At 35.3% G+C, this 14,384-nt stretch overlaps 1 protein-coding gene across 1 annotated transcript in view; it reads left to right on the top strand.

Annotated features, from left to right (window-relative positions):
* The first annotated feature begins 5,502 nt into the window (after positions 1–5,502).
* The window catches only part of LOC150091099 (uncharacterized), a 502,417-nt gene continuing 493,535 nt past the window's right edge, over positions 5,503–14,384 (top strand). Inside the window, exon 1 of the mRNA XM_090383197.1 lies at positions 5,503–5,610. The gene's annotated coding sequence lies outside the window, so the exon portion shown is untranslated. The remainder of the gene's footprint in view (positions 5,611–14,384) is intronic.

The raw sequence follows: 14,384 nt of genomic DNA, 5'->3' as shown, positions 1-14,384 counted from the left end.
AATAACTCAGCCGCAGAGCGAAAAAAAAGACCATTAAAATTTCTGTCGGGATTCGAACGCGCTCATTTTCCACCCGGTGTGGGGAAGACGGTGGCAATACCACTGTGCTAATCGCGAAGACAATGATTGCATATTACAAGTACGAATCCCAAGCAGTACTAAAGACTCCAACCCAGAAGCTGTACTGGGACTGCGCCATAATAACGGACAAGCCAATCCAGCACAACAGACCGGACATAACCCTTGTCGACAAGAAAGAAAAGCCTACCTATCTGATTGATAGAGCGGTGCCCAATCCTGGCAACCTCCAGAAAACATGAGGAAAAAATCAGGTAGTACACGAACTTAAGACAGGAGTTCAAAGAGATGTGGCATATGCAACAAGTAACAACCACCTCGATCATCGTGTCACCGATCTGTATGGTGCCAACGACCCTATATAAAGTCTTAGAGTAATGGGTCTTGCAGAGAACACCTACAAGGAACTCCAGAAAGTTTCAATCATTAACATCTGTAGGATAGTCAGAGAACTCTCCGACCAATGGTAACACCAAACATAACAATCACCCCGTGTGCTTGGTAGCAGTGCTCGTCACCGTGTGGAACCCCCGAATCAGAGAGAAATAATAATAATAATTGTCAGGAGTTCAGACATAAACGGTAATGGATTTACAAGACCCTGACCATCTGTATAACCAAGAAGATATCAGACCACATCTGATATCTTCATCGATATCATCTGATATACCTTCATCGGCATCAATGAAGGTATATCAGGCTTAATGTTCAAGTTTGCAGATGATACAAAGGTTAGTAGGGTTGTTCATTAGACTAAAGACAAAATGCTATTGATTGCAACAAGATCTAGAAAAGTTAGGCAGATGGACTGAGAGGTGGCAACTGAAGTTTAACATTGACAAATGCAAAGTACTGCATATGGGTAGCAGTAACCCCCAGAATTCCGTACCAACTGTGCCGTGCTACGCTCAGAGTAGTGAAGAATAAAAAAACCTGGTGTAATTGAGAAGTCAGATATGAAGTTCTCTGAGCAGTGCAGACGGGTTGCCAGAGCATGTCAATGATATGTAGGAATTTTGCTAGCAGAGACAAGAAGGTGATTATCCCTTTGTATAAGTCAATGGTCAGGCCACACCTTGAGTACTGCGTACAGGTCTGAAGTCTTCATTTTAGGAAGGATGTAGAGTTGCTAGAACGAGTACAGAGAAGGGCAATAAGACTGCTGAGAGGAACAAATGGGTGCGCTTACGAAGAAAGGCTTAATTTCTGCAAGTTGCAGCATCTGTTGTATAGGCACCTGCGAGGTTATCTGATTGAGGTTTATAAGGCCTTGAATGGGTTGAGCACGCTGAATTCTGATGGAATTCTTCCACTTGCTCAGATTACTTACCTAAGGGGGCATAAATTCAAATTGAGGAAAGACAGTTGTAGAATAGATGTGCGGAAGTTTGCCTTTAGCCAGCAGGTAGCTGATGGCTGGAACAGACTTCCATCTGCTGTTGTGGAAGTTGATAACTTAAATAAATTTTAGGCTGAAGTAAATAAACATTTGGAGTGACCGGATGGCGAAATGGGAAATTTTTTTTTTTTTTGGCTGATGCTGTATAAGCTTGCTTTCTTGCATCATATGACTGAACTAACTAATGCTAATATTTTTGCTGCTGTGCACTAGAACATAATGTACATAGTGTTGAGGGTAGTGTTCCACCGCTGATTACTCACAACTGCACTGTTAGTACTCTTGTGAAAATTACAGATTCTACATGCCAGAAGTGTAAGTGATGTGTGGTTTGTGTTGTTGTTGTTGTTGTTTTTCTAGCACTCGGCCGCAGGGACCCTGTTGCTACTCCAAGTTACCGTCCACAGCCAACGGAGAGTTGTCAGGTAGATAGGGATTATTCTCCGGCTAGCGTATGTCAAGGTCCTCTGAGCTTCCTTATAGAGGCTAAGTGAAGAAAAATAAGTTTTTATTAGGAAATGGCACGGGGAATATAGTAAAGGAGGATCAGAACGAGGAAATAAAGTACAGGTGGGCCATAGCGTAGATAGTCCACCATATAATGGTAGACGAAGTAGGAAGTGGGAATGGGTTGGAAAGTCACAGGGGCATGTGATCTGTTAGAGGTGTATAAAGTCTTGAATGGTTTGAGCATTCTGAATGCCGATGGGATTCTTCCTTTTGCTCAGAATAATCACCTGAAAGGGCATAAATTCAAATTGAGGAAAGACAGATGTAGGATAGATGTGCGGAAATTTGCCTTTAGCCAGCGGGTAGTTGGTTGGTGGAACAGATTTCCATCCCTTGTTGTGGAAGTTGATAGCCTAAATAAATTTAAGGCTCAGCTGGAGAGGTATTTTGAACGAACAGAGGGGTGAAATGGGAGTGGTTTTTTTTTTTTTTTTTGGCTGATGCTGCTTAAGCTGCTTTCTTGCATCATATGCTTCTACTAATTCTAATGCTAATGCTAATGCTAATGTGGCCCTGTGTGAGCGCTATAGGCCATCTCAGATGGTGTGCCCTCTGGTGGGGTGCCAGCCGCCATGGATTTCTCCGAGGTTCCCGCGCTGAGCTAGCGCCTGCAGTACTCCTGCCCCATGAAAGGTTTAGCATGCCAGCTTGTCAACTAGTTTTGATCCTCTTCTCCATGTAGTCAGGTTCAAACAGCCGCACAGCAGAAAGAATGCAGGAAACAATTAAAGATAGATATTTCAGTTAAAGAGCAATCTACAAGAAGTGCAGCAACTTGTACAGGGCATACATTGAATTCTGCAAGGCCTTCAACTGTGTGTGTGTCTCAAAACTGGCTAATAGAGACGCTGAAGATCTACAAAGCAATCCGACAGTGACAAACTTCCTAGAAGCCACCATGGCGACATGGAATGCCACCATTAAGGTCGGGATCATCACAAAGACACCGATCCCCATCAGGAGAAGAATCTTTTAGGGAGATGCCCCAAGCACAATCGATGCGTGACTGCAGAATACATTGGGGAGTATATATTGGTTCGTTATTTTACTTTTCAGACAAATTGCGATATTGCTCCTCAGTATGTTACTACATTTCCTGAATGCTATCGTTCCGAAATTTATTCTTCACTTGACTTCCAGTCATTTATCCTTATTACAGCTAATGACTTGTCCAAGATAAATATATAATGATGAAAAAGAGTGCCCTTTCTGTGGCATACCTGTTTATCATTACTTTTGTTTTAGCCAAATTCATCTTTAGTCAGAAATCCTTACTAACTCTACATAACTGATTTATATATATATATATATATATATATATGAGTATATATATTTTTGTTTTTATGTGAGGTGTGTATGCGTCCTCCCTGAAAAGTTCAGATTACTCTGGGGAAGTCCTAGCCAGTTAAATAATTCTGTTTCCCATGCCATGGAGAGAAACTAGGGGTCTATGCTGCTTTACGAGCAGCTGGGCAATAAGCCAGATGAGCAACAGAACCCTACATTATATATACACATGACTCACACTTTCTGGCTTTTAAGGGAACTTTATCTCATTACAAGAGAACTGATAGTGGAGTTATGGGTAAACACCTTTGCCACTTTCTTTCCAGAGGCTACCAGTGACTACTCTCTCCAGAAGGAATAATGCAAGTTGCAAGTTGGACGAAATTTTTGTATGGTGATATGTTTAGTACGTACGGTCGGAGTCTTTATTCCATTTTTCGCTTAGTGTTCGGGTTAATCTTTTGATCACGATACCGCTTTAAACTAAAAAAAAAAAATAAAACTGAAGAAACTAAAAAAAATGCAGTGATTTAGCCTACCAATCACCGTTTTCCCTTTCTGAGGAAAGCAACGGGTAGGAAGACTAGGCTTGCTCATCACTGCTTCATGCTACGCTTCGGCACCCCCGATCGAAGTGCGTACAGCATACTAAGTTTTTACTATAGATTTTTTTTTATTGCTTTTAGTACTTTTATTTCGTTTAGTATTTATCCGTAAATTTTATTTATATCTCTGTTTGAGCTTGTATTATTTATAAAATTTCGGTTATGTTCTACTTTATTTTTTCACTTCATTTTTAATAAAGTTTTATTTTATATTTTTGTGTTTCGTCGGCAGTTACAAGTGTTAGACGGCCGCCTTAACCGACTGGTCAAGTGCGCGGGTGCATAAGTATACGTGCTTTGGGTGACCGGGGTTCAAGCCCGTGACTGCTAAATACGGCATTGTTTCTTGTATTTTGTCTATCCTGTGGACTACTTTGGTCGTCTCAGAGTATAAACAGAAAATTTATTATTATTATTTGTTTCAGTATATTTATTCTTGATTTTTGTGACTGAGTTGTCTCAATTTCTAATATTTTTGAAGGATAGCTTTTTATTGCAGTATCAACTGGCTGTCGATTAGGCTATTTGGTGCCAATGTTGATTAATTAAATTGATGGCACCTCCGTAGCCAGGTGGACAGGAGCAGCAGTGCGTAGTACACGCTTCTTGATTAGGCCGGGGTTCGAGCCCCTGCCCACCAAATGCGGAGGATGCGGGAAGGTCAGAGAATGGCCACCGCATATCCCCGGAGCAATATGGGATCCTTCCACTTGTTCAGATTACCTAAGGGGGGCATAAATTTAAATTAAGAAAAGGCAGATGTAGAATAGATGTGTGGAAATTTGCCTTTAGCCAGCGGGTGGTTAATTGCTGGACAAACTTCCATCTGTCGTTGTGGAAGTTGATAGATTAAATAAATTTAAGGTGGAACTGGACAGGCATTTGGAGGGAATGGTGTAATTTTTTTTTTTTTTTTTTTGGCTGATGCTGCATAAGCTCATACACTTGCTTTCTTGCATCACATGCCACTACTACTACTACTACCACCGCATATCCCCGGAGCAATATAGCCTTAGTTGCTAATGCTCCAAATAACAAACAAACAAACAATTAAATTCATGCATGGGCTGGTAGAAGCGAAACTGCAGTTCGCACGCTACAAATCGGAGTCATTCATTTAATCATATTTTTGTAAGGTGAACAAGTGAAATTGCAAAATAATATTTGGAATGCCATAGAAATGTAAAAATAGGAAACACACTGTTGAGCTAAAAACTTAGACATGATGCTGCTTTAGATGTTTTTTGTAATAAATCAAAGTTTGTATCATTCCTTTTATCACCTCTTGTAAACGACGTTATGTATTATTTACAGAGAGAGGAGGGCAGTTTCCATGACTACGAAACGTTACTGTGTATGTAGTAATTAACTGCGTGTACCTTCACTTTTTGTTTCTCAAAACCGGTATTAAAATAATTAAATCTAAAGTATACATAAATAGTAGCAGCTAATTTATTGTTATTCTCGTTCAGCACCACACATGGTTTGTTATTTGGTGCAGCACAAGAAATCTATTACGTTTACTTAAGCCTGAATAGAATCTCATTTTCGCTATGTCCGTGACCTCCAAAGATTCAACGAGATTTCCGTGGAGGCGACGCATGCGTGTTTATTGGCGGATAAAGTTAAGCTGTTTTATGTTGTGATGATGGTTAGTGATGTGTGTTTTACAAATTTTTCAGTTTATTTTTTTGCTGTATTGACGAAAAAAACCCAGCAGAACTGAGTTATGTAAGTTAGCAGTATCATTTCTATTTTATTCTAGAATTTTGTGTTTATTGCAGAAAATTTAATGAAGTTTATAAGAAATGATCATCTAGAGTTGTTATTTAGGCATCCTGCCATTTCATTGAAACCTTTTAGTTGACGTAATTTAGTTTATGTATTCATATACATATATAGATAGGTCTTAGTATTCAAATTCTGAAAACTATTGTTTCTAAATAAAAATTACAAGATATATCAATACGTATTGAAAACGTTATTATTGAACACCACAGTGAAATCTATGCACCGGCAGCATAGTTTTATCTGTTAAGTTTGGTTAAATTGAAATCCTCTTCGTTCTATAATGGTAGAGAAGGTAGTTGGATTATCATTATAAAACACATTGCAGAAGAAAAATGTTCAGAACTCCACTTGACTGAAACAAGTCATCTAGACAGAATAAATTAAGCATATATAGATTAAAAAAAAGTTTTAAAATAATGCTAAGTGAAAGTTGAAAATTAGGGTTCTGTTGACGTATATTATATTGAAAGAAATTGAGTTTGCTTTACAAATATGTTCATAAAACGATATGGCAGACAGCATACAGAATTGATTGTTAAAGTATTGTCCCAGAAATGGGTTTCACTGTGTAGACAGTTCATATGATAAGCACACTTAACTGATGACTATGGACTATTGTATTAACATTAGCATTTGCTGTAATATTTTAATAATACACCTGTACAAGGAACTCTGCTAGGGGTTGGTAAAATAAGTTAGGATCTCTCTCTCTCTCTCTCTCTCTCTCTCTTTCTTTCTTTCTCTTTAGGGGTTCCTTGCACCATTTGGCTGGTTCTGTGTTATTTGTGGCAGTGATAAACATGTGATGTATATTACTTCCAAAAATTTATTTCAGTGTATTTTATTTATTTCAAAATATTGAACACAATAATATCAAACAAAGCGTTTATCTTTTCCATATGTTTTAGTACATTTAATAAAGGATAAAATATTTGTAGTGGTGCACTTTCTTCTTTCAGTAATAAATTAATGAAGTTTGAAATAAAGGGACAATAATAATGACATAGAAAGAAGAAAACTATACCTGTTCATGTGGGGTGATTAAACTTTCATAAAAAGTATTGGTATAAAGCAGCTTAAAAGTAATGCTCTAATGGAACAGACCTGATTTAAAAGTAATACAGACAAGCCCTTTTTATGAAGTTTTGGCTAATGTTATTTATTGTTAAAATTTTCAAATCCAAAAATAGCATGTTGATCAGCTTTGGAATTTAATGAATTAATAATAGAAGTGTGAAATAAGGAGTATAGCACCAATATGGAAAGAAGACATACTAAAACTTTTTATAAATATTCATGAAGTATACATACTGATGTGAAGAATTGTGGAATATTCTTAACATGGCTTTTCTCCTTGGTGGAGGGGAGGGAAATAACATTTTTACCAGCCATTTGCCCATCTGTTGTGTTGAGCTTGGTTGGTCTGCTGCTCAGCATAGACCCAATCTGAACATCTTCTAATACAATGGAATTCTGGTTATCCATATTTTTTTTGCACTCTTACTTTTCTTCTAATTTCATTCATTCAAAAAATAAAAATAAAAAAATGTAATATTTAACCATAAGAACCATAAAAACCTGTCACATTAGTATAATAAAAATTTTGATTTCACTTATATAAAGCATTATAAATGATGATTTTGAATTAAGACACAAAGTCACATAAATCTCACTTCACATAAACTTCTCTAATACCATCCATTGTGATATGAAGCTTAAAAGTTCATTGTTGGGAGGGGGCTACAAGTTCACTATTATATAAATTATTGCAAAAAAAAAAAAATTACAAAATATATTCAATTTATAGACATTAACTTTTTATTTCATCACAGTTTTTATACATCACATAGAAATGGAATTGGCTAATCTATCAATTTTATATCCTAAAATAATAACGAAAAACCAAATCTAATAAAAGGTTACAAATAAAAATGAATATGCAGAAATTTTATTCAGGCCTACCTTTAAAGAACATCAGGTGACACAAGAAACTCCATTTTAAGGCCAAAATACTGTTACTGGCATTTTATACACACAAATTTTTGAGAAATGTTACACGTGACTGGGCCTAAATTGTGAACAGGAAGGGGACAGAGAATTTATTTTTAGCTGTAAGTCTTATTTGAATGAAACTGGTTCTGCTTAAAAGACTGCAATAAATTACTCCATAAAATTTGGCATTTATAAAGGAAGAATCACTATGAAAATCATGAATATTTAGTGCAGAAATAAATAACTTATCAATTGAGTCAAACTCAGTATTCAGAATATTGCTTTGAACATACTACATATTTTAAATATATGGCTGAGAAAGGGATAAATGAATGCAAATAGCATTTCCTTGAATAAAAAAAAAAGTACTAGTATTTGCCATAGAGCGTAAAGAAGCCACAGACTTTTGCTGCACTGACCAAAAAAAAAAAAAAGCCACCAAGTAGGTAAGAAAATACAAATTATATGTTTCCCTCCTCGTGCAGGTAACTATCCATTTTACCTTTGAATTTATTCAAACTGTCAGCCTCAACTACCTGTGAGGGCAGTTTGTTCCAGCAATCAACAAATCACTGGCTAAAAGAAAACTTACAATCTAATCCAAACCTCAACCCCTGTCATTTAAATTTTTGACACCTAGTTCTTGGATTCTTTATAATAGCGAAAACTCCACCTTCATTCAATTTACTAACTCCTTTCACAGTCTTATAAATGTCAATCGGGTCACCTCTGAGTTGCCTAGTTGCCAAGCTCTGTAGCCCATAAACAGACTTTCCTCGTACGGTCTTCCTTTTGCCGATCTCATCATTCAAGTTGCCTGTTTCTGGACCCTTTCAAGAAGCTCAGTCTTTTTTCAGGTGGTCTCCATACTTGAACACTATTCCAGATGTGGTCTTACAATTGCCTTATACAGTGGGATTATGACCTTCCTATCTCTATAGGATAATGTTCAATAAATCATCGATAGGACACCATATGCTTTCGTGGCTGCCAGTTTACTGTTCAGAAAACTTCATATTTGCCTATATTGTAACTGTCAGATCCTTTTCTCCACTACTTTTTTAATTCAGCCCCATCAAGTGTATAATTTATTTGGGTGTTGCTATTCCCCAAGTGTAAAACCTCGCATTTAGCAGCATTAAAACATAGCTGCCACTTCTCTGACCATCTGTGAAGTCTGTTCAAGTCATCTTGAAGGAGTGCTGCTTGAATGATCTTATTTAATTTTAGTGTAATCTGAATATTGTATTTCAGATTCCACTGTAATTGAATTTTTGTATTAATGCCCAAAAAACAAGTAATATAAAAAAAAATTTTTAAAGTCAATTCCTACTTAGGTCAACAAAGAAAAATTTTTATTTTAGTTACTTTTTATTAAATAATTACAATTAATATAAATATGTATATACATATGACAGAATCACAATATTAAGTGGCAAAATAGAAAGCGAATTTCCTTGCAATTTTCCATTTTCCTTTCTATATATGGTGTTGGACTATTATTTTTATTCACATGTTTCATTTTCCATTTTGTTCCCTCCTTGACTCAGACTAGAACCCAGAATGAAAAAAGAATCTGAAAAAGAAATTTTTTTCCAGCGATCTACACGCTTTGCCACTGACGGTATTTATTCCTAAATTTATATCCTGCTAAATATCTTATATAAGAAAAATTTTTTTCTCCCATATAAAACTAAAATTAATTAATTAAATTTAATTAATGAATTAATATTTGAAAAAACTATATTAACATCAAGTGTCATCCACTACAAGTTTAAAAAAATGTATTTGAACTTGAGTGGATGAATAACAAAAATTTATCAAAAAATTATTGATTTTCGCAAGAATTGAACTTGCATTCTTCACCTTCACGTGAAAAATACTGAAATCCTTGCATTTTACCGATTGAGCTACTGCCTGTTGATTTCAATTTTATTCCTAAATTTATATCCTGCTAAATATCTTATATAAGAGAAATTTTTTTCTCCCATATAAAACTAAAATTAATTAATTAAATTTAATTAATGAATTAATATTTGAAAAAACTGTATTAACATCAAGTGTCATCCACTACAAGTTTAAAAAAATTTATTTGAACTTGAGTGGATGAATAAAAAGTATTTTATTAACGATTGAAAATTTGAACAAGATATATAAATATATATAGGGAGAGTGTGAACTAATAGTAGGAATTGAATAATGAAAAAAATTAGTATATCAACATATGAAAATTAATGATATTGCATCTACTATACTTCTGTATGTGTGGTTTATTAAAATTATATGTGGTAATATATTTCTTATAAATAAAACATGCTTACAAAATGGTAATATCTATACAGATATATTTACTTTTGTAATACATTACTCTCCCATGTGAACATCAAATTTATGAATATATGATCTTACTAACAAGGATTTTTGTTGCTACAAATTGAATTTAAGGACCTAAAGCTTTGTCTTACAAATTTTGTCCAGCTTCAACAGCTTAACAATATATTACTATTATGAAGTATAGTGGATGAGAATGTTCTCAGGATTTTTTGTGCACCATCAGCTATTCAGGCCGTCATGCCATTTCTAATTGTTTATATAATTTGATGTATATTATGTATATGGGAGAGTGTGTTTATGGGTGAATTTGCCCACTGTGAGGACTGAAAGTCCTTGGAAAAACTCACTGGGTAACCCAACTTCATCTGCCTGAATAAAGTCCTAATTGAAGAGGCTTTTAAGAATTCCTGTAGTCTTTGATAGAATTCAAACTCAGGCCTCTGCAATGATGACAAGTGGTGAAACCACTGTCAGTGACATTGCCACTAACATTGATGTGGAGGACAATCAGGAATGAAATAATTTGAGCATTTGTGTATTTAATCTATATTTTACATGTATATAAAATAGCAGCAAATGCAACAACTTTCTGTTTTATAAAACTAGCATTGCTACAATTTTATTATTTATTTATTTTTTGTTAATATGGTATTAAGGCTGGCATGAAATTTTATGAAATCAAGGATGTGAAAATTCACAAATAATAATAATTTAAGTATTTATTCAGTATTATTTAACAATATATGTATGGCCATTTCAGCACAAGGTCACAAAAGGTGTGAGGCCAGGAACAAGGATGTATAGGGAAAATTGCTCCTTTTTACAGACTGTTTAAAAAAAGATATATTTTTAATAATAATCCTAAATATGAAAGTTATAAGAACTTATAATACTTTGGTACCCTGTGTAGCCAAGTGGTCATGAGAAAAAGTGCAGTAGCACGTGCTTTTTGAGTAGACTGGGTTTCAAGCCCCTGACTGAAATACGGTCCATTGCCAATCTGCACTTTACTATTGTGAGATTATGGTCCATTTCCCTCAGCATGGATCGTTGAGGAAGCTTCTATCCTACAGCAGGTTGAAAATGGCTGCAGTTTACCTTTTATAAATTGAAGGTTGTGAAGACAGAGGTACTTATTGACATTAGACTTGACATTCTGGAGATTGTAATTTTTGGAAAATATATGCAAAGGAAGATTGTCCTAAAACAGAAGTAGAAGTGATAAATAGGTAAGTAAGGCAGTGAAGATCTGTGTTGGGATATGTTTGGAAGAGGAAAATGGAGTTACTTATGGTAATGTGGAAGAACAGTGCACAGGGAAATATCTATAGTAAGACATACAGCAGAAACGGAACATCTAACAGAAGTGAATATAGTTTGTAAGAGAACGGTCATTAATTAACCTTATTGTCCTCTTTTGGATAGAGTTTAGGAGCTTGAGAAAGGTTATGGGGAAACAATGTTCCATGTTAGGGTGGATTTGAGATTTATACAGTCAGTAACTATTTAGAGGGAAAGTAATGCCAAGAGTGATAAAGAAAACTTTTCTTTTTTTTTTTTTTTTTTATGCAGAGGCAGCAATATCTGTGATGTGCTTGTGCCAAGAGAGAGATTAGAAGTTAGGGCAATCCCCCATAAAGATATTTGAATGTGTTTAGAAATTTGAGGGTAATTGAAGATGAGTGTGGAAGAGACAGATTCTTTTTTGCTAGAAATAACATAGAATTGAGTCTTAGAATTACAGTAAACCCTCGATTTAATGGACCCCGATATGACGGATTTCGGATTTAACGGACTGGGCAAATAATAATACAGTAATGTACATATTAATATCGACCATATTATTTCTTTTAGGTTATACAAAATTTCAGTGTTATTATTAATTAAAAATGAATAATAATTACCTATTTCCATTATTGTTTTGATAATTACATACTTTTACTTTTATAATCAAATTCAGGAAATTGTTTTTTATTCTTTCTAAAAGCGTGTTCAAATAGTTGTTTTCCCAGATAACAGATAAGATCAGGCAGTGACTTACAAGCTGAACGTGACTTGGGACACTAAACTGCAGGTCTACCAACTCGCTTTGTTTTGGTCTCAGTCTGCTTCAAGCTATCATGCAGTCAGGTTGTATACAGAGTGTTTCTGTGATTTTCTGAATTGTGACTTTATTTATTAAATAATTTTGCAATCCTTACAATTTAAAATGGCATCGAGTGATAGAGGAGTTAAAAGAAAGGATGTGAACTTAAATGGGGCACACAGAAATTAGAACAAGGTGTCTCAGTAGCACGTGTTTGTGAAATTTATGGCATAAAAAAGCAAATTGTTTCTGATATTTGTAAATCAAAGGCCAAATTGCAACATAATTTTATATTGTACAGTACTGTATATTGTATTAAAGCTTTTTTTTACACATTAAGAACAACAAAAAATGCATCCCTTACATTTGATTTAATGGACTTTCGGAATTAACGGACACCCCTTCTCCCCTATTAGTCTGTTAAATCGAGGGTTTACTGTACTTTGAGATTAGCATTTAAGCCATTAGTAAGAGATATTGGAGAGATTAAAGTTGTTTGTGCAGATCAAGGTTTGAAAGGGTGAATATAATGTGCCATAATTCTGAAATCCCTATCAAACTACTGGATAGGGTTTACAGTAAGTGTAAGAAGGTCATTAATATATAGGAGGAAGAGTGTGTGAGAGAAACAAACTGAACCTCAGGGAATATCAGTATTAGTTAAGAAGTTAGAATACAGAAAGCCACACAGTGAACAGTCAGAGAGAAAACTGGTTACCCAATTGTAAAAAGCATGGTAAACCATAAGGTGGCAGCTTGTTCTGAAGATCGTTATGCCAAACAGTTAAAATCCTTTGAATTTTCAGGCGCAGCTTAAGTTTCATCAAACTTTTCCATCATTTGTCCTGCAATGAGCAACATAAGCCACTTATCTCCAATGGATTGACACTGATGGAAGCCATACTGACATTGATTAGATGAAGGTTTGCAATTGTGTAACACTGGTTGCTTGATTTCTCTACTACTTTCTTTGGAAAGTAGGGTTAAGTGGGATGATAATTGGAATAGAGGGGTTGCTGCCCTTTTTAGGAATTGGGCGAATATGAGCAATTTTCATGCAGAAGGAAAAATACTAGTCTGATAAGAGAGTTTAAAAAGGCTACACAAACAGAAGAAAGGTGTGATGCATAGGTTCTACGAACTGTTAGAGAAGTGCTGTCAGGAACTAGACACTTCGTATTATCAAAGTTCAAAATTATTTTAATGTTTTATATTGGAAGATCTAAGCTATTAAGTTAACTATATTAGTCTAGTGTGAAACAGAATAATCTGATTTTGTTGAGAGAGAGAGAGAGAGAGAGAATTGAAATTGACACTGTGCGTGCATGTGTGTAAATGAATTTGGGAGGTTAGCATCTTTTTACAGACATGTTTGTTCTGTTACTTTGACTGTTCATGGAGATATGGTAAAAAGTTGTGGGAGAGGGATAAACATGTACAAATTGTTGTAGTTTCTGGATGTGGCATGCACTGCATGCCACATCCAGAAACTACAACTAAAACAACTCCTGTTAACCAGATGCCATTGTGTGCCCTGCAAAATTAAATTTAAGAAAGAAGAGGGTAAACGTGGCCACATGGATTGTAAAAAGTTTAAAAGAAGGCAAGATGGATATGGTCATCAATGAAATGAATAGATATAAAATTGACATTTTTGGAGCAACCGAATTCATGTGGACAGGACAAGGTCATTTCAAAACTGGAAATGAGTTTTTGGTTGTTTTTTCTAGAAGTGACTAAGTAAAAGAACATGGTGTCGCTGTCATTTTGAATAAGGAATACTTGAGGTCTCTTCTTGGATACAATCCTATTAATAGTAGAATGATGACTTTTAGACTTCAGAGCCAGCCAGTGAATCTCAGTTTTAGTTGCATATGCATCAAAGTCAACAGACGAAGATATGGATGTTTATTATGAAATTCTCCAGTCAGCTCTTGATCTGGTCCCAAAAAAGGATGTTTTGATACTCATGGGTGATTTTAATGCAAAAGTAGGCAAGACAGTTTCTTCTAGTCCGGAATGTGGTAGATTTGGTCTTGGCACTAGAAATGAGCAGGGTGAAAGTTTAATTGAATTTTTTCATCTGAACAGTCTTGTCATATGTAACACCTGCTTTCAGCAACACCCAAGAAGGCTCTATACATGGAAATCTCATGATCATAAAACAAGGAATCAGATTGATTATATCCTTATACAGCAAAGGTGAAATTCCATTGTAATCACAGCAAAAACACTTCCTGGAGCAGATTGTGGCAGTGATCATCAGCTACTCCACATTGTTTTCAAGCTGAAGCTGAACAAG

Source organism: Mastigoproctus giganteus, chromosome 1, assembly GCF_048544385.1.
Source record: "Mastigoproctus giganteus isolate SK-2022 chromosome 1, ASM4854438v1, whole genome shotgun sequence".
Lineage (NCBI taxonomy): Eukaryota > Metazoa > Arthropoda > Arachnida > Uropygi > Thelyphonidae > Mastigoproctus > Mastigoproctus giganteus.
This window is presented reverse-complemented; position numbering and strand designations above follow the sequence as displayed.